Genomic DNA, 27,559 nt, shown 5'->3' on the forward strand with positions numbered 1-27,559 from the left:
GAAAAAAAGGTATAATAAATGGTCAGTTTTCAGAATGGAGAAAGATAAATAATGGTGTCCCCCAGGGGTCTGTATTGGGACTAGTATTACTCAATGTATTTATAAATGGTCTGGAAAAAGAGGTAAACCATGAGGTGGCAAAATTGGCAGCTGACACACAATTACTCAAGATAGTTAAGTCCAAAGCAGACTATGAAGTGTTACAAAGGGATCTCACTAAACTGGGTGACTGGGAAACAAAATGGCAGATTAGATTCATTATTGATAAATGCAGATACTGCACATTGGAAAACATAATCCCAACTGCACATAAAATAATGGGGTGTAAATTTGCTATTACCACTTGAAGTCATTGTGAATAGTTCTCTGAAAACATCCAGTCAATATGCAACAGTCATCAAAAAAGCTGTCAGAATATTGGGAATCATTAAGAAAGGGATAGATAATAAGACAGAAGATATCATATTGCCTCTATATAAATCTATTGTACACACATATCTTGAATACTGCATGCAGATGTGGTCGCCCTATCTCAGAAAAGATATCGGAATTGAAAAATGTTCAGAAAAGAGTAACAAAAATGATTAGGGGTCTGGAACAGCTTCCCTATAAGGAGAGATAAATAACACTGGGACTTTCCAGCTTGGAAAAGAGATGAGTAAGAGAGGCTATGATAGAGGTCTATAAAATCATGACTGTTGTGGAGAAAGTAAATAAGGAAGTGTTGTTTACTCGTAACACAAGAATTAGGGAGTCACCAAATGAAATGAATAGGGTACAGTTTTAAAACAAACAAAAGGAACTATTTCTTCACACAATGCACAGTCAACCTGTAGAACTCTTTCCCAGAGACTATTGTGAAGGCCAAGACTATAACAGGGTTCAAAAAATAATTAGATAAATTAATGGAGAATAGGTCCATCAATAGTTATTAGCCAGGATGGGCAAGGATGGTGTCCCTGGACTCTGTTTGCCAGAAGCTAGGAATGTGCAACAGGGGATGGATCACTTGATTACCTGTTCTGTTCATTCTCTCTGAAGCACGCAGCATTGGCCACTGTCAGAAAACAGGATACTGGCCTCGATGGACCTTTGCTCTGACCCAGTATGACTGTTCTTATGGAGATAACAGTAATAACTCTTCTATAGCACATTTCATCAGTACAAACTGAAGCACTTTACAGGGAGGTCAGTTTCATTATCCCCATTTTACAGGTGAGAAAACTGAGGCACAGAAGAGGTGAAATGACTTGACCAAGTCCACCCAGCAGTAGAGCTGTGTGACTAATGGAGTTTTTGGCTCATTGGCAATTCTGAAAAATCAAATTTTTGGGTCAACCCTAAAAAGTTCTCAAATTCAAACCCCAGAAGAAAAAATGTTTTTAATCAGCCAATGTTTTGCTCAACCTAAAATGTTGAGCTTTGTTTCAATTTTGACCATTTTAAAAGGTTTTAATTTTCTGATTAAAGGACATTTCCAAGCCAAAAAAAATTTTGATTTCAAAAATGCCAAAACAAAAGTTTTGACTTTTCTATTTTTTTTTTTTAAATGTGAACAATTTCATTAAACCAATGCACATTCAAAAAAGGTTTATCAAATCTGCATTTTTCACTGAAGCAAGTTTCAACTGTTTAACTTTACCCAGAAGTACTTGGCAGGTCATTGGCAAAGCTGGGAATAGAATCTAGGTCTCCAGAATCCTAAGCCAATGCTCTAGCCTATAGGTGATGTTGCCTTTCATATTTCAAGGGTATTGTGAATATAAAATGGTAAACCTAATAAGGCAATCAGATACTTTTCCTATGTGGTAGCTTCATAATGAACTTCATGGAATCTCTGGTGCGTCTGCCTTTTGATTCTTTTGTTGTTTTTCTTGTTTGTTCGTTTTTTAGCTCTAACTAATAGTTTTTGTTAGCTTGTTTGTAGAGATTTAATGGGTTTCAGAAGAGTGTGTATATAATGCATTAAGGAATTTCTATTTCACAATAGAGTGTGTATATAATGCATTAAGGAATTTCTATTTCTCAAAACAAGCTATTGTGACACTTAAGGAATAAATATTTTATAAGAATCTGCCAATCCTCACATCTGCCAATCCTCACAAGATGAAGATGCATATTCACTGAAAGCTTTCCGTATGCACATTATATTGATATTGCAGCATTCATTATATAGGTCAAATTTTGCAAGCAAAATCCAGATTTGTGTGAGCAAATCTGGTATCTGAATGTACACAGCTGGAATTTTTTGCATAAAGTAGATGTACAGAACTACTTCTGTGAATTTAAGTTTGACAATCTATCTGCACATGTGTATATCTAGAGAGCTTTCATGAACTTTGAAAAAAAGAGACATTAGTTTCAATAAAACAATTCTTATGTTTGCTATCATATAAACATGAGTATTTAAAATTAAAGCACTTGAAGCTTATAATTTACAGACACTAGAAATTCATACTTTGTAAGTAACCAGCTTACATAGATAATAGTGAAATTTTGGCTTTCTTCCTGCTTTTTGAAATGTACAAATTACAGGCATATAGCTATGAGCCGTAATCACTCTGCTTTGCATAGGACACCTGGGTTTACCTCCTTTTAGAAGGAGTTGAAATGAATATTATCACTTTTACCAGACAGATGGTTTGTGCTCAATTTTGAAAAATCGGCACCTAAAGCAAGCCTACAAAACATGTGCGTGTGTAAACAGGTTAAGTATATGCCTAGAAATAATGCAATTCATCTTGAGCTCATTGTTTTGGTACTTTATAAATAACTAGCTACTTGTAATTTAGTTTCTTGCATCACACTCTAGTTGTTTTTTTCTTTAGTTTGGTATTAGTTTTGATAAATACAAACATATAGTTTTGTGTGATAACAGTGAACATTTCCCAACACCACAAATCCCTGAAAGAAAACCTTCCTAGTCAACTTGACACCTTAAAAAGATGAGAGATATGTAGCAGATTTTTCAGCATGCTTTGAAAAATCACAGGGAATTTCTGGGGTAGGCAGCACTGGAGAAAAATCCCTGTTCCCAATCCCTTCATATAAGAGTTTAGGGATTGTCGTCTGTTGGGGGTTTGTGGTGACTGAATAGCTATCTCCTAGGCACCCAGGACCCAATCCATAAACCACTTCCTAGATAAAATAATTGAACTTGGAAACAAACTGGGCTTTAACATTTTTTGCATGGGAGGGGGTACAAAATATTTTTTCCCTGCTCCTTCCCCACCCAAATGTAACTCCTGGTGATCATGATATGAAGGGTTAGCGTGAGGTTTGTTGGAGTAGGTAGTCAAGTTGATTCTTTGGCAAATGCCTCAGCTTTGACTGACTAGATATAAATAGCATGTCTCCATCCTTCTGCTATTGAAGTGAAGCTGAGATATTGGTGCTGGGGACTGTCCATAGTTGCCAATCTTTAAGATAAGTTTTGAAGGGGGCACCGTGACAATTGGGGGTCCTGAAAGCTGCTGGCATGGGAAAGAGGGCTGGAGGCTACTGCTACAGTCTAGTCCCCTAATTGCATCTTGGGAGACAGACCTGTCCTTGCTTACAGACAACCCCCTAACCTGAAGCAAATACTCACCAGCAACCACACATCACTGAACAAAAACACTAACCCAGGAACCTATCCTTGCAACAAAGCCCGATGCCAAATCTGTCCACATATCTATTCAAGTGACATCATCATAGGACCTAATCACATCAGCCGCACCATCAGGGGCTCATTCACCTGCACATCTACCAATGTGATATATGCCATCATGTGCCAGCAGTGCCCCTCTGCCAAGTACATTGGCCAAACCGGACAGTCTCTATGCAAAAGAATTAATGGACACAAATCAGACATCAGGAATCATAACACTCAAAAACCAGTAGAACACCTTAACCTGTCTGGTCATTCAATGACAGACCTGCAGGTGGCAATTTTGCAACAGAAAAGCTTCAAAAACAGACTCCAAGGAGAAACTGCTGAGCTGGAATTGGTATGCAAACTAGATACAATCAAGTTAGGCTTAAACAGGGACTTGGAATGGCTGAGTCATTACAAACATTGAATCTATCTACCCTTGTAAGTATTCTCACGCTTCTTATCAAACTGTTTGTACTGAGCTATCTTGATTATCACTTCAAAAGCTTTTTTCTCTTACTTAATTGGCCTCTCAGGGTTGGTAAGACAACTCCCACCTTTTCATGCTCTCTGTATGTGTATATATATCTCCTCAATATGTATTCCATTCTATTCATCCAAAGAAGTGGGCTGTAGCCCATAAAAGCTTATGCTCAAATAAATTTGTTAGTCTCTAAGGTGCCACAAGTACTCCTGTTCTAATTGCATCTAGGAAGTTTGAAGGACTAAAGGAGAGGCTCCTAAATACCTTTTCAGACCAAGAGAGGAAGCCACTGAACAAAAGCATAATTAAGATAGGAGTAAAAGATCAGTGAGACCAAGAAAGAAAAACTACTCCCTGTGAAGAGGATAATGAGGAGAGTAGTAGTGACCAGGAGCTGGAGTTGAGTGTGAGAAAAAGGGATCTGCGCTGGAGATCATTTACTCGAAGCAACCTTTTTCCACTCCCATCCTCCACTATCTCTTCACAGATGCCCCTTGGAGCCCCTATATCTACCTACCCTAAGCTTGCTGAGCTCCAAAGTCTGGTATGTCTCCCTTGGTAGCGGGCATGTGTGTAATTATAGGGTGAGTGGTGGGAAGGAGTATGTGAGGAACTATATTGTTTCTTCCCACTCACCCAACTTTATCTCCTTCCTGAAGAGGAAAGAGCAATGAAGGAAGTACTGTTGGGAATAGAAGGGAGAAGGGTTGTGAGAGAGCTGGGATGGGACACAAAGCAGGAGGAGAGGTGGCGGTGCAGAGGACACTGGCCCAGCGGAGCTGGGGGAAACAGACTGGAGAAGGGAGTTCAGGGTGCAGGTGAGCTAAGGAGTTGGGGAAGCAGAGCTTCATGTGGAAAAGATAAAGAGACTCGGTTCATGTCAAGAGAATAAAGGAAAGGAGCCTGAGAGGAGTGTGAAGGTTTGTGATGGGTGCTTTGGGTAGAGAGCTCAGTAAGGCCCTAGGGGAGAGTCAGGAAACACAGGGCAAAAAAGAAATGACAACATATCAAACTGCTAGAGGAGTATTTTTAAATCTGAATTTTAATGCAGAAACCTTCACTACATCCTGAATATTTGACTTTCAAAATACTAGCTTTTCAAACTCTCTGATTTTTGGAAGCATTAGTCTTTTTGTAATTTAGTTGCAAGGCCAAATCTACACTAAAAATTCTTGCGAGTGTAATAATGTTGCTTAAGGTTGTAATTTAAAAACCCCACACAAATCTGTATATCAGAAAAAGCCCTACTTACTGCTAATGCAGTTATGCACTTTTTGCTGGTATAGCACCTTTTCTTTTTTCTTCAAGAGACTTGTATAAGCTTTTGTAGATAAGGCCTTATGCACAACTCCAAAATAAATGTTTACTAGAAGTCATAAAATCAATGGAAAGGCTGGTTTGGACACTGTTATTTCACTTTATTTTGGCTGATTATATAATGATTGCCCTTTTATTGCTTTAATTTTAACTCTTCATGCTGATGAATCTCAGTGCATTTATTTTGGGTCTGAGTGCTTTGTACATTCAAGTCTGTCCAACCCTTAAAAAATCAGTGCTTTAGCTAGCATAAATTGGCATAGCTCCATTGGCATCAATGGAGCTATGCCAATTTACAGTATCTGAAGATATATCCCCAAGTATTTTAGCATATACAGTAAACAAACTAAAAAATGAAAAGGTGTAAAATATTTGAGCAAAATTAAAGTTGTCTAAATGAAAAATAATCGTTATGGCTTGAACAAAATTCATTTGTTTTCACAAAGGATTCACTCCTTTCTAATATTTTTTCATTGCAATATAAAGTACACTTTCATAAATGCAAGACTTCACCTTCGTTAACCGGGTGGTTGTGTAGTATTGCAATGACCTGTGCCAAAGATTCACTGCTGCCTGCCAGCTCAGGAACACTGCAAAAAATAGAAAATACTAATGTAATGTACTTCGGTGTCTGGAAGAATTAGATGAATGAACATGTTTAATTCACCTTAAATTCACAGAAATAACAAAATTAAAGATGGAAAAGACCTGTTTAGTCTTTGATTCCATTTTCCTGACAATGCAGAATTCTTTCCTCCCATGAAAACTTTTCTAAAGTTTTATCTAGTCTAAATTTATATGGGGTTTCTATAAAATGACGGGATTTCTACCTCATCCCTTTATAGATTATTTTAAAAGCATAATTAATCTGTGTTGAATCTCTTTTCCTTATATTCTGTATATATTTTCTATTTAACCCCAGTTACACACACTCTGTTCAAATATTGGCTATATTATGCCCCCAGCCTGACCTTTCTTAACCTTCATTTAGGACATGCTTTTCATTTGTTCTCATAAATCAAGTGCTTCAGACTCTTGATCACTTTTGTTTCTATTCTCTGAATTCTGAGCAATTTGTAAAATCATTTTGGTAATAAGTTGTTATGGTCATGTTGGTCCCAGCTCAAAAGTTTGTGTCTCTCACCAACAGAAGTTGGTCCGATAAAAGCTAATACCTCACCCACTTTATTGTTCTGGTAATAAATTGAACAGAACTCAATGCATTAGTCCAGATGCGTTGGGTATGATTCTTCTGCCAAAGATGCAGTTACCCCTCGGTCTGTAACAGGATGCCTCTGTGTATGCAGCCTAAATTTGTATTGGCCTGTTTCACTACTAAATTGTATGGCATACTCTGGGGTAACTTATTCTTCACTGTTACCTTAGTAATTGACTATTTGTGTTTGAATGGTTTTCCCATAAACTCCTTAGCCTGCATACTGAATTTCCAGCATGAATCTTATTTTGTTTTGTACTTCTAACCCCTCTTTTATCACTGATATATTTTGGGGTAAGAGACCCTTTCACTCCCTCCACAGTTTTCTGGAGGCAACAAGCTGTCTCCTTTCCCATCTTCTCTTTTTGTAAGGGCTGGTAATCTCACCAATCCAAGGAGTGGGTCTTCTGCAGGAGATGGACTGGCCAATCCACACTGAGCAATCATATGACTCTTCCCACTGTGCTGTGTCTTCCAGTGGTATGGGGCAGAGTACATCTGTGCTATTAAGGAACACATCAGTCCTAGCTCAGGAGGGTCCCGTTCCAAAAGCAGGGTTTCCCATAAAGCAAGGTATGATTTCCATGAGGCTGAGTAAGTCTCCTATTAGTCTGGTACACTAGAGGGAATTTCTCCTCCATTTTTCATAGGAACAATGCTGCAGACTTCTAAGGAATTTCACAGAAAGGGGTAAGCTGCTAGTGCCCTTCTTCTGCCCATTATTGTTAAGCTTGAGGATTGTTCGGCATAGAAGGCAGAAATGCTAATGTCTTTGACCTTTCTGGGCCACTTTCTGACAAGGGGCTATGAAGTGAACTGACATTTCAGAGGATATTCTCTCACCCCTACCCAAAGAAGAGTGCCCTTTGCTCTCTGGGATCAGGAGATTCTTTCCCTCCCCTCCACCATACACAGCAAGAGAAAATGAAGACCTTTGCATAAACTTGAAGTTGCTGTGAGCAGCAGATAAGAATTCACAAAATTCCAGGTTGTAACACTGTGAATGGCAAAAGTTTGAGTTCTGTTCTGAATTTCAAATATGCTGTGTTGAAGTGAGTTACCCCATCTGTAATTTACTGGAAAACAGCAATATGTAAAAACGGAATAATAGCCAAGAGAAATAATGTTTAGTAAACATTATGTAACACACACTTGAAAAAGGAGGTGCACTGAAACCAAATTATTGTATCTCCCTTCCTTTCCCCTCTCCTAAGAAGTGGGGATTTTCTAAGCACCTCCTGAGGAGTCAGCATATTCCATAAAATAGAAGGCTTTCCTACCAGTCTTTAACAATCTAACCTTTTGAACATTCATTCAACAATCTGAAGCAGATGAGATTTATCTAGATAGCAGCTCAATCAGATTCGTTGGAGCAGTTCTGCAAAGCAATCAGACACAGATAAGAAAACCTTAACATATTTGCCACTTAGGAAGCCAGGGTAAATTGTCTTGGGGAAAATGATCTCCTTCTTCCATTGAGAAGAAGTCTCATCTCTAAATTTTTCAATATCTGTAATGTCAACATGATGTTTTGGAACAATTTCTAAGACCAGATTTTTGCACTTCAGCACTGTGATAGCAGATGACTGGGACAAATTGGTTGCAGAATTAGGCGTCTAAGCTAGGAAGATGTGATCATTCCTGTAAAAGATAAGTAGCTAACTGCTCTGTTAATCTGGTATGCTCTTCAAAGCACTCAGTTTTCAATAAATTACAGAAGGAATTCTACACTAATTAGGGAGCAACTCAATTTATGCTAATTCTTGTGTGTTTAGAATAATTTAATAGTAAAGGATTAACAGTAATTTACCTTGCCTCTCAGAATTTCATTTTCATAGTGTTTAATTTTTCAACCACTGCATTCTGTAAATCCTGATTTCTTTTCCAAACTACAGAAGACTGGTTTAATCTATCACTGCAATAAGATACTGTTCAAATAAGACAGATATTATTCTTAATTTTTCTACTATATTTTTCACTTCAGAGCTGAAGACTACAGAATTCCTCTATCGTACAATAAAGTTGATTGTGTTTTCAACCTCATTCAGTACTTAATTTTAATTTTCTTTTAATGCAAAATATTAAGACATATGCAATGTATAAAATGCAAAGCACAAGTGTTTAAGCCTACAATCCATCGCACATATTCAACTCCCATTGACTTAGTGAAGGTTTTGTATGCACAACAACTACAACACTGGTCCCAAACCAATCACTATGGGGCAGAATGAAGTAGGAAATAATAATTAAATATGGAAATTTTCCATTTTGAGATACTGTACCACTTTTATGTTAAGGGCCATCACTGTCAAATTTATTACTTTGTAAGATTAAAAAATCTCAAAATGTCTGTGAACATGAAACAGAAATAGAAGGAAATGAATTGAATTCTCTACTGTCAAAATTCACTTTTTTATGACACAGGATTATCAGCTTGTACAAATCAAAAAGGGCCCAGTTAAGGAGAACAAGAACTGATAATCTAGCCTTGAAGGTAAAATGATAGTGGGAGAATGCTAGCTTTGCGGCATCACTCCTCATACCCAGAAATTTGTTCAATCCCTTTTTCTGTTGCTGTTATAAGTCAAGGCTCTGCACAGTTAGAAGGAGCCAGAAGCAGAGTCCTAAAGCAGCTACACTCCATGACATACTGCCCTCCAGAGGCACACAGAAGTTTTCAAATGCTAATACAGTGACCACTATTAGTTCAAAGAACGCTTTTTGGTGCTTGGCAAAGCCTGAGTTTACTGGTCAGATGGTTGGCTATTATTTGTTTCTAACTGCTAAATCACATTAAAATCCATATATAAGCAACTGTATTTGCCACACTGATATGTATGGTTGGAAATGGATGGGGGATTTTTTTCCATGGTGACAAATTACAGGGTTATTGATTCATGAAACACTTTCTATATTAAGTTGTGGTCTGCACTATGAAAATATTTGAGAATCCCCATTGTAGCAGAGCAAGACATATAAAATTTCTAGAAATTTTGAAGGCATGAAAAAAACACCAGGGTGTTTTTTAGGGGGATGGGAGATGTTGGGGGAAAATGGAAATTTTCAGAAACAATGAAATATCTTGCTTATCAAAACTAAACTTTATTAAGAATAAGAAATGAATTATATATAATTGTTAGCACATAGAAAGTACTGATAGGTATATTTATGAAATGAATAATTATAAATTATTTACTTTTGAATGATAAATAAGTATATCTACTGTTAGAGCTACAGCTGCACACTACGGTACTTAACTGTGTTTTTTGCCTGTTGTCACATCGCTAAAATGGGGGGGAGGGATGAAAAATGTTGAAAATAGAAAGCATTAAATATTGTTGGCTTGTAAATTAAAATGAATGTTATATCTACAGGGCTCAGAAATAGTATGTAAAGAGAGACCTGATGTTATAATGTAGATACAGAAAAAACTCCCTTTTCTAGAGAAAAAGTTCAGAAAATCAACATCCCATACTGATATAATGTAGTTTACACAGCACAATATTAAGGAGCCACAGTAAATTTGAGTATTTAGTTTATGGTAAACATTAGACTCTGTAATAGTGCATTATCATCATAAATAGCATCATAATTGTAGGCAAAACTAGCCATCCTATGAGCAAGTGTAATATAACTTAAACAGTTGAGTTGCTAAATTAATCTTGGAAATGCTAGCATAGCACAAGTTTTTTCCTTGTGATTTCTCTAATCATAATCTGTGTCTGAAAGATCCACAACTTCTTATTCTGAACTTGGTCTTCATGTACTTCATTAAATTGAGGATATTTACAGATTGAAACAAGCTTCTCAACTTTTTCCCTTGTTAGACACACGCAATCAAGGAATGGGCTATTTCCAAACACTCACTAGATTCATATGCTGCAGAAAATGGAGCAATCTGAAGTAGATGAGAAGCTAGAGGAGTCAGAGGTTGTATTATACAAAGGGCTTGCCACCATGCTATAGGAGCACTGTGCTTGGTAGATTGCAGTAGTGGATCAAATACCGGAAGAGGTTCTGTATTCTGCAAGGGTTGAAACTATTTTTCCCCCAACATTGGGTCCAAAGTACGTTGTTTGTTTAGAAACCCAGTGAAATTCTGTAACAATGCGATCATCACTAACATTGCTACCTTTGAACCTTGGATCTAAGAGGTTTTTGTGGCAGCATGTATTGCTTCTCATCTATGAATAAAGTCCTTCACTTTTACGTCTTCCTGACCTGAGTGGAGATGCACTTCAGTTCTCAAAAACCAGTTGTCTTGACCATACGTGAAAAATCTCTGACAAAAGTGCTTTATCTGATTCAGATACAGAGACTGCAGGAGCAGTTGACTTTAGAATCTTCAGAGAATTCTGCAGGTGAATCCAAAGACATCTCATCAAGTACAGTGTGCAATGCACTTTTAATCTTCAATTATTAGAGTGACCATATTGCCCAATGAGAAAATGGGACACTGCACGGGGCTCATCCCCATCCTCGTGTGGAGCTGGCGCGAGCTGCTCACCTGAGCCCCCTCCCATGCAAGGGGCTGGCCTGAGCCCTGCCACACTAGGCTGGTGTTGCTGCTTTTCCACACACCCCCCCCCAAAAAAAAGAAAATGTCCCTGTTCACCCCACTAAGGGGGCACACCCAACTTTTTTGGTAAAACGGGGCATTTTTTCCATTTGCTCTTGATCTGATGGTGAGTTTGCAAGAGCAAATGGGACAAATGCCCCCCCACCACACACCAAATTAGGATGCCTGGGATAGGTCTTTAAAAGGGGACTGTCTGCAGGCAAAACAGGTTGTATGGTAACCCTATTGATTATCCCTGTTTCTTGAAGAGCTTCTTTGTTTTTTAAGAATCTTTCAAATGGCATCACTACCCCAAAACATCTTGTTTTTCTAGAAAGTTTGTCATTTTATTCTTGCCATGGTTTTCTTCCACTTTCTTAAAGTCTGCAGCTACCTGAAGTTTTCTAGGTGTTTTCCAGTGTGCCCAACTTCATGAAATCATTACAAAGCAAGTTTAGGCTGTTGGAAGAACATCCTATTGCAGTAATATGTGGATATTTGTCCATTGTGAAATCTCAGGTTGCTTTCGTATTACTGGCATCATCAGTAGAGCAAATGATTACTTATTCCCAATCTTCTTTAGTACTTCATACATTTCGCTAGTAATATACTTTGCAGCACTTCTATTCTCTCCTGTTTCAATGCTTTTGTGAAAAAATTTGGTACTAGCTCGCAGTTTGATTCTTTCTCCCCATTTGTCCACCTATCTGTACATATTGCCAAAGTGCTTCATTGATTTTTTTCTCCTTGCACAGTTACATATTCATATTCTGATGGTAGAAAAGACTTACTCAAAGAATGTGTGCTCTGTAACTGATGCAATGGTCTTAATAGTTTCAGTGTTGCCTGCTAACTGTTTTCAGTGACTGATAATGGAGTACCAGAAATGTGTATCACTCTTATGAGAGCTTGGTCAATTTTTTTGTTGATATTCAGGTGGCTATAAAAGAAGTCATTTTTAGACATCTTTTAGATATAGTTGGTTGAGATGCCTGTTGTTCTCCTGATGACTGAGGAGCTGAACGTGAGTGTACAACACTTTCAGATGGTGATGTCACAGAAGAGCTACTACTTCTGGGTTGAAAATATTTTGCAAGTGCAAACAGTGTTAGTGTCATCTACTTCATGCTCATCATCTTGACCTTCATTTTAACTCAGGAAATATTGCTTAATATCTGCAGGATGTTTCATGCAGGCAAAGATGTGTTTGGTCATCCTAGTAGATTTTGGAATGCATATTTCATTTGGCAGTATTTACCAAACACAAGTATCATTTTCTCTGAATTACTTTGTGTGCGAACTCTTTCATATGTTAGATGATTGATCACACCAGTTTGTAAATAATAAGAGCACCTCTATGTTAAGTTTAGTTGGTTCCTTCTGTGAATCTCAATGTCAGGACTCAGAAGCAGGGTCCATTCCAGCCCCCCAAGACTGTCTTCTGAGGTCCTGTAGGCACTGGGATCTTGCTATCAGCCCCAATGACTCTTGACAAGCAGGCAGGCAGCAGGTTGTTGTTCTCTTGTAGGAAAGAGAGTGTGAACCTCCTAGTCTCTTGAGAGGAGTTGATATCTCTGGGATGAGTGGGTGGCTCACCAGGGCCAATCAGGAGGACAGCAACTTCAGGGTTGAGGCTGCTTCTCCTATCCTGCTCACGTTGTCTCCTTAGCAACTCTATGTCCAATAGCCTACGGATGTGCTATTAGAATTTTAATTTCTGACAGAAATGTGGTTTTTGCATTTGGATAGCTAAAGACAAAATAATTTGTGCAAGAGCCCCAAGTACAACATGAAAAAGGGTTGCCTCTTTTATATTACTGAAGCCTCTCTTCTTTGTATATTTCTTGCATCTGCTTGCATGGGATGCTCACTCCCTACCTCTTTTGCATCCCTCTAAACCCACAAGAGGAAGAGTAAAAGGAAACTGTTACCTGAGCCCTATTTTTCCCCTTGAGTATTTCCACAACAGACATCGGTGTCAACCTAATTCTGCAACATGAAAATCTCAGTATGGTATTACCAATCATATCAGTCCTGAACTATGTCCAAGTGGGTCAAATGAAAGCTACCAATTCATTGATGTGGACACAATGGTAAAATGAGGACTGATGTATGTCTGGAATTAAGCAGAAGGTTGCAACTTTTTGTTAAACTTTAACACAAGGGAGGGACATTACCCTCTTCTGCACACATGCACACTCTCTCTCTCTCTCTCTCTCCTTCTCTCTCCCTCCTATACTAGGCTTTTAATTGGTTCCAGTGCAGGTGTTACAGAGCTCCTTGCCATTATACCCATAACATGGAGGAGGCTCTCCTCAGCCTTCCCCCTCAGGACTCATCTGTGTATCTTCGCACTGTGCTGCTGCCCTTCATCCCCACTAGGGGATCAGAGGGTGCAGCAGGGAGGGTACCTCAGCCTGTGAGAGACACAAGGTCAGACCTCAGCCTGTGAAGGTCACAAGTTCTCACCCTATCACAGGAATCCAAGGCCAACCAATATCCTAGGTCTTTTACTTCTGGAAACTGTTCATTTTATTCTCTTAACTATCCTGGAAACTTGCTGCAAGTTGTGATGAATAAACTCCACCCCAGTAACTCAGTTAGGTACTAAGCGCTTTCATACTTTAACCCACTGTGACTTGCAGATGCTTCAAGGAAGGCAAAAAATTCCCTGGTCCTCTGCCAGTTGGCCCAAGGGAGAAAAAAATCCTTCCTGCCCTCCTAACCAGGTGATCAGCTAGACTCCCAGTATCTGTGAGACCAGGTTCCCATTTATAGCTTGGGTGAGTATGGTGGGTTGCTAGAACGGAGCCAAAAGATGCTTCACATGGCCCCTACCCTGGGCTAACCCTTGGGAGCTGGGGAATACTGGCTGATCAACACTCCTCTCCCCATATGACCACAAGCGCCAGTGGAGAGCTTCCTATTATCTCTTGGTGAGAATCTCCCTCCCTTGCCACTGGGACTGTCCCATTTCACTGCCTGCTCCATTAATTTCCCTCGTCCATTGATGTGGGTGGGTGGCATTATTTAAAACTGTTTTTGTTGATATCCTATCTTTACTGAGGCTTCCTTCTGGCTCCATCTTGGAATAAATGTAGTCCTTATTGTATCACTTGTCTGTGTTTACATATAGAGCTTTTGAATCCATTTAACACCGACAGACCCAGTCGTCAGCAAGCGGGATCGAACCTGGTATCTCCGGAGTTTAGTCCATGAGCCTCTACGTGGCCCTTAGCTAAGCTGTAGAGCAGACTCATTAGTCTCTAAGTGGTCCAATGCCACTAGAAGGGACAGAACACCACACTCAGGAGATGTGTGGGTTACATCAGCATAACAATAATCATAATAAACCAAAACCAAACAGGAACAGAAAAATCTCTAACAGACTTTTTGCAAAATATTGACCAGTCACCCAAATGATTCACTTTTACATCAGAAAAATGTGGGTTTTTTTTGGTAAGGAATATGCTATTTTATCACTAAAATTTATTCCCTGGGTGAAAATGATGACATATCCTCTATAGGACATATATTGATATATTTTTTATTATCTTGGTGAGGGGAAACCATTCTAACACGTCAGTCCAGACCAAATTTGCTGGTTTTCCACAAATATGCTCCAGAACATTGTTTCTTCATGATACCAAAGGCTTTTGAGTGTTTAGTGTGAATGATGGAAAGGATTTGACAGGTGCAAAATCAGAAATGTGGCAAAAATTCAAAATGAAAATAGGAAAGGTTTTGCCTTTTAAACCACCAGGAAATATGTTATTTGGTTTGATTTACATCTGTTTTGTTTTAAATTGTATTACAAGTGAAGCACAATTTGGGCTTGTCTTGCTCACATAAATAGGTGCCTTCTGAGAGATGTAGTGAACTGTTATGAAATAAAATGCAAATAAAATATTATTGCACAGTTTAAGTATTTCATGACATTTGGTGATCCTGAAAACATAAATACAAAAAGTGATTTTCTCCTTAATCAAATGACTGTTGAAAGGGATTGAACAGAAAAATACAACCAAATATAAGCTTCATATGGGATCACTTCTATTTTATAAATGGACAGTGTTGTTTTTCTTGTTTTATTAACACAGAAGACATGGAATATGATGTTACTTTTTTAATAAAAAAGGAAAACTCTCATAATCTCTAGGGTTATCTCCGTGATATCTTAAAACAGCTGATATAGTCGCTTGATTTTTTTTATTTTTTGTGGCTCTTGCAGTACACACAAATATTACTAATCCATTCCCTATCCATTATGTAATGCTTTAAAATAAGAACTAAATTGAAAAGGAGTTCTAATTAAATTGTATTTTGTGGCAGATCTGCAATAGAATGACAGTAGTTATGCAAATGTCAGTGGCTACACTGATGCAATATTTTTTTGAATAGAGCCTATTATACTTCTTTGAATAGCTACCTACTGTAGCAACTTAAAAATATTCTAGACCAGAAGTACCGCTGGTACACATCAGCTGTGCCGGTTTACACCTGCTGAGGGTCTGGATCACTATATTTCAGGTGTTGTTAAAGTCAGACTATGGATTTCACTGTCTTTTGGTTTCCCCAATTGAAATAGCCAAGTGATGGAACTAATATAATTTATGGTAGTTATATTTACAAATCTACCTACACAGAAATATTATAACATATTAATAATAATAATAAAATCCGCACACTTAAAAAAAATAAGTTACATGCATGCAATACTTTGAATCTAATTCTTCCACGAGCCAGATTGTAGTATGTTCCAAAGGCAGCCAACAATGGGAGTTCTTGACATACATCCTAGCAAAATGACAGAATAACAAGCAAACAAAGGGGTGGGGACAATTTCTATCATCAGTAAAACTAGTGCAATTCACTTGAAAACACTGATATTGCTGTGGTGGAACTGAGAGGTTTGAAACAGCAGCTTTCTTCGTTTGTTGGAGTCAGCAGTAGCAGCTTGTTGCATCAACTGGGATACTTCAAGTAAAATACGATGCACTAAGAGTCTGGTCCTCTGAGGTGTTGCGTTCCCTCACTTTTGCTTTTGGTGGGAATGGAGGTCACTATGTACCTTATGAGCTTGGATCCTGTGTTGTTACTACTCAGATTTATATAGCACCTGCTGTTTAATGCATATCTTCTGACTTGCCTTCCATTCTTCTGGCTCATTCAAGTTGAAGTCTTTGTGCCACTCTAAAATAATTCAGGTGCAAACTTCATATGTTTCCACAAATAATACTAATAAAATCTGGAAATATGTACAATACTAAAATATTTCACTCTCCTGGATTATTGAATACACTGATAATATGTACTATTTGATTTCTATAACAACATTCATGTACTAAGTCTGAACACTTTTCAGATATTAATTATTTAATATTATTTTAGATAGAGAAGTATTATGATATTTTACAGCTGGGTAAGTAGAGGAGTTTTCAAAACAATCCACTATTTTGTGGTTCCTTAATTTTTACATGTGTAGTATGAGATACCTTTGACTCCTTTCTGAGGTGTTGAGCTCCTTCACTGATGATTGAAGTCCCTGGGAAATCTGGATGTTCAGCACTTCTGAAATGAGTTCAAACATGTTTCGTGATGGATGCCTATAAACTGAAAGCACCCCAAAATCAGTGACATTTGTTTTTTTTTTTAAATATTATCCAAGAAGCTTGTCAAATGTAATACCATGTTTCAGTGGGAGAGCTAGAATCAAACACAAGTGTTCTGTCCTCAAGTCTGCTCCTGCAATGGGGATTTGCCTCTGAATGTTTCTTCATTTTAATCAGGCAAACACATTTGAAATAAAAACTTTGTGTAAGAATACACATGAGAACTGTGAAAATCAAAACCTTCCCTTCTTCACGCAGGTTTTTCAGGCCAATACTGTGACATAGAAGTGAATGGATGTGATTCAGGGCCCTGCTTGAATGGTGCTGTCTGTCAGAGGAAAGTCAATGGATATGATTGTTTTTGCCCTGAAGGTAAGTTGTTCAAAATAATGTATTTTTATTATGTGACAATTTGCAAAAATTGCCTGAAGATTATGAGGTGTCTTCCTGACAGTCTTCAAAGCATTTGTTAGAACTTTTTCCCTGTCAAGATATGTTATTCATTTCTGAAGTCTCATTTGCATCTATGTCCATCAAAGCAAACTACAAATCTAATGTTCACACAAAAGATACAAATAGTATTTGTAAGTGTTATGTCTCATGCTATAGCCATGATTTTAACAACAATAGAGTGATGGTAATGAAAGCAAATGGACATATGAACTTTACAGAATGCTTGATCAAGAAGTTTATCAGGAAAATGCCTGGTACAACTAAACAGCCATGCACTTTGAGTATGAGTATCATACACAAAATTATAATAGAAATAATACTACTTTTTGGAATGAAGATACAGTGCCAAGCATTTTAGAGCTCTCTCATCCATTCAGAAAAAGGTGTCCTATTCTTTTTCTTCCTTTTTTTATTTTTGTCTATTTCTATATAAACACAACATTGTTCAATGTGAACTACTATGTGTCATTGCAGGGAAAGTTCACAGAACTAATTTTGAGTATGTTTTTCAATGAAAGTCTTTTAAATATACTTTTATGAGTAGTTTCCTTTTGGAATATTGCTAGGATTTTTTCTTTTGTGGGAGGCTTATGAGAAGGAGGATTAGTATTATAATTTGGAAAGATGAAGTTGTCTGGTGTATTTATAACTGGAACATCTATCACAGCTTACTTTTCATCTCTAAAAAAATTATATTTTCAAATTATGAGCTGAAGCTTCCTGTTCATTACATTTCTTGTAAATTTTAAAGACATTGGATACCAGTACAAGCATTATAATGTGAAGGCTATTTTGAAAAACATCATATAAAATGAAATTGTTGCAAATAGTTTTATTAAAATGTCACCTCTACCATTAGTTAGCTTTAAATTTGAAGCCAGTATGGGTATTGGATATCAGCTGAAAATTAAGGTTAGATGAGATCATTTCACTATTTATTCTGGTTGACTCACTTAGATCATTTGAGTTAGGAAAATAAATCTAGACATTCATACCGATCATGCTGTAGTTTACTTGTTACCTGTGAGATGTGGGTCTGATTAAACTCTGATTGCGAATGAGAACAGTTACTGTATACATTATTAATGAACTCAGGGTAATTGTCAAGTTTTATGACTTAGGGATCAGTGGAAATTGGTTCCATGGTCAGTTTGAGAAATTATGAGAATATGCCATGCAATGAAGGTGCTGATAGCTTAGCATTTGTCATGGTCTTCCTGCAGCCTTGGTCTGTGACAGCACTAATGATAGTCATTTTGTAGCGTGACCATGCATTAGAATACATTTACAAGAATATAAAATGTCAGATATTGGAGTGGAGATTCTTCAGATTTTATGTTAAAAAATCTCTGATACTCCTAGTAGTTAGAATCTTCTAAAAGTTAGTTGCTCATAGTCTTCATTCTGTAGATATTAATGGATGGCTAAGGCAACCACTAATGATGTGTGTAGCTGTATTCAGCTCCAAACAAACGAGATATGTGTGCTGACTTCTGCACTATACTGCTGCAAAATATCCCACTGTAATAAATAGCAGAGCCAGGACTGAGGTTCATAAAATATTTGCCTTCGCTCCCCAGGAGATTCCTGCTATCAAGGCAGTGTGAGAGATGATTTGTTTGTTTGTGTTCCAGATGGGATTGGTATGTTAAACTGCAGTCCAGTTTGACTCTTTAAAAAGTGGCAAATGGCTGGAAAGGAAGTGGACCAATTTTCAACACATACTGTAAGGGCCAGGTCAACTGGCCAGGTGACCATTCAAATGAAAGTTGCTTCTGTTTTAGAATCACTTAATATAAGTCTCTATTGATGTGGTTAGAGCATTCATGTCCTTGCTAGTGATTATTAATGTGAAGTAGAATATAAATAACTTTATAAGTGATAAAATGGATAAAACAATCTGTTTGGGTCAAAATCATTTTGGGGAAGAAAGCTACTAAATATTCTCTTAGGATAGTGCTTGGAGTATGATACAGACCCCCAGGATCCAATTTGGATATGAATAGAGACCTCTATAATATTTTTAATAAAATAAATGCTACTGGGAATTGTGTGATTATGGGAGACATTAACTTCCCAGATATAGATTGGAGGAAAGTGCTACTAATAATATTAGGTCCCAGATTTTCCTGGATGTGATAGTTGACAGATTTCTTCACCAAATAGTCACCAAATAGAACTGGCAAGAAGTTCATTTTAGATTTATTATTGTAGTGAGGACTTTATGGAAAAATTGGTTGGTGAGGACAACCTGGGAGTGATCATGAGGTAATTCAGTTTAAACTACATGAAAGTATAAAAAAAAAAGATCTGTAATTAGAGTCCTTGATGTCAAAAGTCTAAGCTTTAAAAAAATTAAGGGAATTAATTAGGGAAGTGGATGGACTGAAGAATTCAAGGATCTGAATGTGGAGGAGGCTCAGAATTAGTTTTTGCAACTTTGTCTTAAACTATATGAAGCCTGCATCCCAAGCACGGCTGGGGGCTGGAGGGATTTGTAGGGAAGGGTTGCAGACCAAACTGCATGAGCAAGCATCTCAAACAAGTGATTAAGAGAAAGCAGAAAGTTTACCAGAATGGATGATGATATGGATCAGCAAGGAAAGCTAACTCTCAGAGCTGAGAAAGTGTAGTTAAAGTGAGAACTGCCAAAAGTCAAGCAGAATTGGATCTTGCAAAAGAAATTAAAATGGTGAAAGGCTCTATAACCATATAAATAAAACAAGGAAAGTAGAAATGGGACCAGTAAACACTGAGGATGGGATTGAAATTGAAGATAATCTAGGCATGTCCCAACATCTAAATAAATACGATGCCTCAGTTTTTAATAAGGGTAATAAAAAGTTTAGGGAATGTGACAGGGTGGCTAATGGAAACAAGGTAATGGAAACAGAAATTACTACATTCTAGGTGAAAGTCAAACTCAAACATCTTAATGGGACTAAATCAGGAGGCCCAGTTAATCTCCATCCAAGAATATTAAAGGAACTGGCATGTGAAATTTGAAGTCCAATAGCAAGGATTTTTAATCAATCCGTATACTCGGGAGGTAGTACCTTTATGACTAGAGAATTGCTAATATAGTTCCTATTATTAAGAAAGGGGAAAAAGTGATCCAGAAAACTGCAGGCCTGTAAGTTTGACCTCAGCTGTATGTAAGATCTTGGAACAAATTTTGAAAGAGAAAGTAGTTAGATATAGGAGTAAATGGTAATTGGAATAAAATACAACATGGTTTTACAAAAGGTGGATCATGCCAGACCAGCCCAATCTCCTTCTTTGAGAAGATAACTGATTTTTTAGACAAAGACAGTGCAGTAGGTTAATCTATCTGGATTTCATTAAGTCATTTCATACAGTTCCACATGGGAAATTATTAATTAAATTGGAAAAGATGGGGATTAATATAAGGATTTAAAGGTGAATTAAGAACTGGTTAAAGGGGAAACAACAACAGGTCACAGTGAAAGATGAACTGTCAGGCTCCAGGGAGGTTACTAGTGGAGTTCCTCAGGGATCAGTCTTGGGACTAGTCTATATAATATTTTTATTACTGACTTTGGCACAAAAAAGTGGGAGTGTGCTAATAATATTTGCAGATGACTTACAGTTGGGAGATATTACTAACACAAAGGAGGATCAGAAGATCAAGATCTGGACAACCTTGTAACCTGGAGTAATAGAAATGTGATGAAATTAAATAGGCAAAAGTGCAAGGTCATGCACTTATGGCCTAACAAAAAGAATTTTTGCTATAAGCTGGGGATTTATCAGTTGGAAGAGTTCGCGGAGGAGAAAAACAAGATGTATTTGTTGTTCACAGAAAGACTATGAGCTGCCAATGTGATGTGACCATGAAAAAGACTAATACAGTCCTGGGGTGCATCAGGTGACATATTTCCAGTTGTGACAGGGAAGTGTTAGTACTGTTATACAAGGCACTATGGTGAGACCTCATCTGGAATACTGAGTGCAGTTCTAGTCTCCCATATTTAAGAAAGATGAATTCACACTGGAACAGGCACAGAGAAGGGCTGCTCAGAGGAATGGAAAATCTATTCTATAAGAGGAGACTCAGAGCTTGGCTTGTTTAGCCTAACCAAAAGATGGCTGAGGGGAAATACAACTGCTTCTCTAAATACATCAGAGGGAAAATACTGAAGAGGGAAAGGAGTTATTTAAGTTAAGCACCCAGTGTGGACACAAGAACAAATGGATATAAACTGGTCATCAACAAGTTTTGGCTTGACATTAGACAAAGGTTTCTAACCATCAGAGGAGTGAAGTTCTGGAACAACCTTCCAAGGGGAGCAGTGTGTGTGTGTGTGTGTGTGGGAAACCTAACTGGTTTCCCCCAGGTCATACTGGTAGAGACCCTGGGGGTGTTTCACCTTCCTCTGCAGAGTGTGGTAGGGGTCACTTACAGGTTTAAACTAGTGTAAATGGTGGATTGTCTGTAACTTGAAGTCTTTAAATCATGATTTGGGGATTGTAGTAACTTAGCCAGAAGTATGGGTCTGTTGCAAGAATGGGTGAGGTTCTGTGGCCTGCAATGTGCAAAAGGGAAGACTAAGCCCAGAAGGGACCATCATGATCATCAAAAATCTGATCCTATAACCTTCATGTAGATTGTTACCCACATCAGCGAGACAGATATCATCTGTATATACGTACTCACCAGCCTTAGTTGTTGAGTCATAAGTATATACGTATGAAAAGGTGAGGAGCTAGAACAGATCCTTCTGGGAGTCCATGACTAAGCTGTCTGGAGTTGTGTCCAGCTTACAAGATGAATCCCCAATTTATTATAATATTCATGATAAACCACATTATGGGTTTTCAGGGACTAGTCTATAACAATTTGGCAGTCAACTTTACATGCCAGATAATATCACATGCATTTGATAAATCCACCATAATGGCACCAATTATCTTGCTCTTCTCAGAGGCATCTTCAGTGCCTTGTGTTAGGTAAATGTCTTGATTGTGAATTCATAATACTCATCTGAAGCCAAACCAAACAAAGGGCAGTTGTGTGTGGATAACCTCATTGATGTTCATCAGAATGAATTTCTCAATAAGCTTGTACACAAGACAAAGGAGAGAGATGGGTTGGTAGCTCTTGGGCTCTTCCAGCAATTTTTCTGGTTTCAGAATATCTACAAACTTTGCTCTGTGCTAGACTTTTGCAATGCAGATGCCCCCAAAACATCAGGTGAGGTAACAATACAGCCAGCTTTTGGGCCCATGTGAAGTAGAACTCTATGTGGATATAATCCAGGCCTGGAGCCTTTGCTCTTTTCATAAGCTTTATGGCCTAGTCCAACTCTTTATCTGGAAAAGGAGCCATCAAGTTTGAATCCAAATTAGGATCCTGGAACCTCTCTAACCTCAGTTTTGATTGCAAAGCTAAAAGATTTATCCAAGTTCTGTGTACAGCCATTAGCCCCTAGCTGGGATGCAATAGCATTTGCAGTGACTGGAAACTCCTTTTTGCTGAGATGAAATCTCGAGAAAATCTTTTAATGGTCTGCCAGACTTCCCAGCTAGAAAAAGTAAAGACCATCTTTGTGACTGTCACATTTGGGGGTGCAATCAAGCCTAGCGAGAGATTGTCACCCCTTGTTCTGTCACTGAGGGCCTTAAAATGCTCTTCTGTTGTAGCTCCCTATCTACATGCTCTCAGCCGGCATATAACATGCATTTAGTGTCTGTGTGATAAGCAGGCTTGGTTCAGCTACTCTGACTCAAACAGCATGCTTGTTACATCACAGACGCATTTTGGTCTCCATCAACCTTGATTACTACTTGCAGGGTGACCTTCCTGAAAACCATCTGCCCTGAAGAGTCCATCCTTCTCCTGGAACATTCAAAGAATTAAAAATGTTTGTTCCTTTTAAGAGACAAAAGCACAGCTTTCTACTTTAACTGGAGTTAATAGTCACTTCAATTCAAACACTGCATTGGGCTGGATTAGGATAAAAGTAAAACAAGTTTATTAACAAAAAGGGGTGGGGGATAAGTGAGTTCAAGTACAAGGATAAAGACCAAATGATTACAAACAAATAACATTAAAATATGATTTTTAAGGTGTAAGACCTAACTTAATAAGCTACAATCTTTGTTCAAGGTCGTTTTCTCAACAGTCATCTGTTCCAGGGACTTCAATCCCCTTGTGTCAAGGTCTTATTCCCACTTTGAACTTTAGCATCCAGAAAGTGGGGACCTGCATGTACCCCTCTTAACTTAATTCCTAGCTTAGATCTGATAACGCTGCCACCAACCAAAATATAGTGTTTGGTACACTTTCTGTCCCCCAAAAACCTTCCCTGGGGAACCCCAAACCCAAATCCCTTGGGTCTTAAAACAGAGAGAAATAAACCATTCCCCCTCCTTCTTTCTCCCTCCCAGACTTTCCCTGAGAGATCACTGATCCAACCTCCTTGGATCCTAAAACAGAGAGGAATTAACCTTTCCCCTCCCTTCTTTCCCCCCACCACTCCCTGGTGAGTTCAGACTCAATCCCCTTGTCTTACACAAGGGAAAAAATCAATTAGATTTTTTTAAAAAGAAAGCTTTTAATTAAAGAAAAAAAAAAGTAAAAATTATCTCTGTAAAATTAAGATGGAGAATGATTACAGGGTCTAAGCTTATATAGACTAGAGGGAATCCCTCCCTCCTAGCCTAAGATACAAGTACAGTAAACAGAGGAAAAAATATCCTTCCAGCAAAATACACATTTGCAAATAAAGAAAACAAACATAAAGACTAATTCGCCTTTTATTTAGTACTTACTATTTTTGAACATGAGAGACTGTTTTAGAAAGATTGGAGAAATCTGGTTGCATGTCTGGCCCCTCTTAACTCCAAGAGAGAACAACGAACAACCCAAAAAGCACAAACAAAGACTTCTCTCCACCAAGATTTGAAAGTATCTTGTCCTCCAATTGGTCCTTTGGTTAAGTGTCAGCCAGGTTCACTGAGCTTGTTAACCCTTTACAGGTAAAAGAGACATTAACCCTTAACTATCTGTTTATGATACCTTGGTTGAAGGATACATCTTTCTCAACTTGAAAAACTCTAGCCCCCTTTTTCTGTCTAATGATGAATCCCAAGGTGTCATCTTCTCTTTCTTTATATATTCCCAAACTCACTGTTTTGTCCACAGACTCAGGAAGAACACATGATATTCCTGTGGAATTCCCATGCCCCTTCTGATTCATATGTAAATGGTGATTCCATTGTTTTTGCTTCATTTTACTGGAGACAGGTAGAGGCTGCAATTGCTTCTATCGGGGAGAAAATCCATTTCTCCATTTGTTTGATCATAGACTTTAAAGCATAATAGCAGTGAGCATTTATAACTCTTTCATGGAGTCTTAACACAAACATTTTACCATGATATTAATCAGCAATGTGCAATTAACATTCATAAAAGACCATCCCTGATACATTTGTATAATACAGTAATATTGTATACAATCAATTGATTCATTTGCTTATCATTTGAGATTCAAAGTCTATCTTTATAGCCCTGATAAAGTTTCTCTCCACTGCTAGGGTGTTGACATCATGTTGTCTTCTCTCTCTCTCTTGCTAGCTTGATGGCTTTGTTTACCTTATATGTAAATAGACCTTCATTGTCTCTGACAGATGAGCAGGCTGGACAGACAAACAGATACACATTCCTTTGTCTAAGGCAGACCATACTTACGCATTACTTGTCAAACACATTTTAAGAATATAATTCTGCACATATCTATAACTTTTTGTACACACCTGCACATACATCAGAGAGGAATATTAACAATGAGTGAGCTATTGGTTTTTAGGTGGTATCTTACATGTCACCTTTTGTGCATCTGTCATGACAATAGTGTGTTAGACTTGACAAGAATTGCTGATGCAGACTAGTGTACTACCAATAGTTTCCATGTCACACTATCTCTCTTCATTGACCATTTCTGCTGACTAGAACAGGCATAGCAGCTCCCACAGTGCAGAAATTTGGCTTAGCCCAATCTTCAGAGTATGACTGTGAGCCAGCAATGAAGATGATCAAATGTTGTTGAGGAGTATAGAATTCGAAGATTGGAGGGAGGACGGGCAACACCTTGCTGCCCTTGATGATATGGGAGTTAGATTACTAAACAATCTAGATATCAACTTGAAATGCATATGAAGGAAGACTTTTGTAGAAAACCCTAACCCTAAGTAATGAAAATAAAATAGATAAAAAAAACCTGTATCGATATTGATTTTAAGCTATGTTAGCAAATCAGTCCCAAAAAATCAATACAAACCATTGTCCTTCACAAGTGATCTTAAAACGTATACATTTTTTTCACAGAGTATTACTAAATCAAAAAAAACTAAAAGTGGATTTAAGGAATACCAGATCCTTATGTTTATGTGTGTTCTTCCAAATACTAGTTCTTTAAAAGTACTCTTGAAGGTCAAAAGTGATAACGTACTAATAACAGAACAGAAAAGGCTTTTAAAAGAGCTTGCAATAAAACCATAAAAGAGAATTATTTCTGGTTTTTATGGAGTAATTTGATAAGAATTGATTTATTTACAATAATTGGATCTTAGAAAAGAAGACATAGGTATAAACTATTAATAAACTGCTTTTTGTTTTTTCCAACTAAGGATTTGAAGGTCTGAACTGTGAAATCAACTTTGATGAGTGTACTTATGGCTTTTGTAGAAGCAATTCAACTTGTTTAGACCTGGTTGCAGACTACACATGTGTTTGTCCTCCAGGCTTCACTGGTAAGATTTTTTAAACTCTAAATACGATAATAAATATTTAAATTCTCTATTACCTATTCTAAAATGAAATATAAATAAACAGTTCTTTTGATTGCATTTTATTCATTGTTTTAATGTTAATAAAACTAGATTCAGCCCCCGGTGTTGTGTCCTGTCCTATCAATTATTTATCTTAATTCCCTCCTATAAAATGAGCGGAGATTGTGGATATAAATGCTGTTGTGTTAACTGATAGCAAGCAAGTGCAAAAACAAATAATAATAATCAAAAAACCTCTAGTAGATAGAAAATGTTCAGTAAATATCTAGCCTGTTATGTGTAGCAGAATAGCATTTCAAAGTTTAGTCAGTCAGTCAATGACAGCTATATACAGTAATGTTTATCTTTTGAAGATTGTATCACTACCATGCTTTTTTTGTGATTTTGGAGAAAAGCAAGAATGAGATTCAATTCTAGGCAGGAGAACACTTTGTTCACTTCAAGGAGGGTACAACACAATCCTAATGATAAATAGCTTAGCAAGTGCAAATTTATTTTAGTATATAATAAGATTAAGAAAACTGGCAAATAGTTCTTGCATCAGGGTCAGCCTGTTCCATGACCCCTGCTCCACATCAGAAGCCTCTAGAGGGCTCATGGGAAAACTAATAAAGCTGCCTTGGCAGGGGCATAATAGCTAATATGCCACAATGTCAGTGTCTGGAACATATTGATTTTTGAGTTGCTGTTTTGGAGAGTTAGATGAAACAGCAGTAACAGCTGGTTGGGAGATGGGAAGACAAACAGTAGTAGCCAAGGCTGTGGGTAGCACTTGGACAGTGGTCATGTGCTCGATAGTCTGAGAGAGTTACTTGCGTACCATGATGAAGAGCATAGTATAAGAACCAACTTAAGTGTGTAGATAGATCCAAGAGAGACCAGAGATACACCCGAATGCCTATGAAGTGCTGCATGCTAGGATTGAAAGAAGAGATGGACATGTGGGGAAAGGGAAGAGACAAGGAGATAAATAAAAGCTATAGGGCTAACTACTGAGCTTACTGAAAAGGAGCTGCTTGTGTGAAAATAAAAGGTTTCAGCCTGATGATAATGCTGCTGTTCTTTCAGCTCTGAATGGTTCACTTTTTGGGAGTAATGGTGAAGAATGTGTGTGGGATGAAAGGAGTGTAATATAATACACAAATTGTTCAGACCTGTGAAGTCAATGGTAGCTGCAGCAGGAATGAACTAGTTTACAATTTCTCACTGGTATAATTGCAGTTTTATACAGTATTGCTAGTGTCACAAATGAAATATCACTTTTCAATAAGATAACCACTGTCAGCAGTAAGCTCTGAATTGCCTCTATTAATAGGAATTGGGGATAATTTGGTCCTTTGAAACACAGCTCCATTACACTGGGCTGAGGTGGTGTCCACATCACAAAACCCACAACCATAATTGACAGTGTTCAGTCAACAGGCTTTCAGCAGAGCCTCAGCCCAAGAGGTTTAGAATGAGCATGTGTTAT

The 27,559-nt window shown here is 37.8% G+C and overlaps 1 protein-coding gene across 1 annotated transcript in view; it reads left to right on the forward strand.

Moving 5' to 3' along the window:
- LOC127049621 (uncharacterized) overlaps window positions 1-27,559 on the forward strand; it is a 1,817,862-nt gene that overhangs the window by 1,284,533 nt on the left and 505,770 nt on the right. The gene's annotated exons all lie outside the window — the stretch shown is intronic.

This window comes from Gopherus flavomarginatus, chromosome 4 (genome assembly GCF_025201925.1).
Source record: "Gopherus flavomarginatus isolate rGopFla2 chromosome 4, rGopFla2.mat.asm, whole genome shotgun sequence".
Classification (NCBI taxonomy): domain Eukaryota; kingdom Metazoa; phylum Chordata; order Testudines; family Testudinidae; genus Gopherus; species Gopherus flavomarginatus.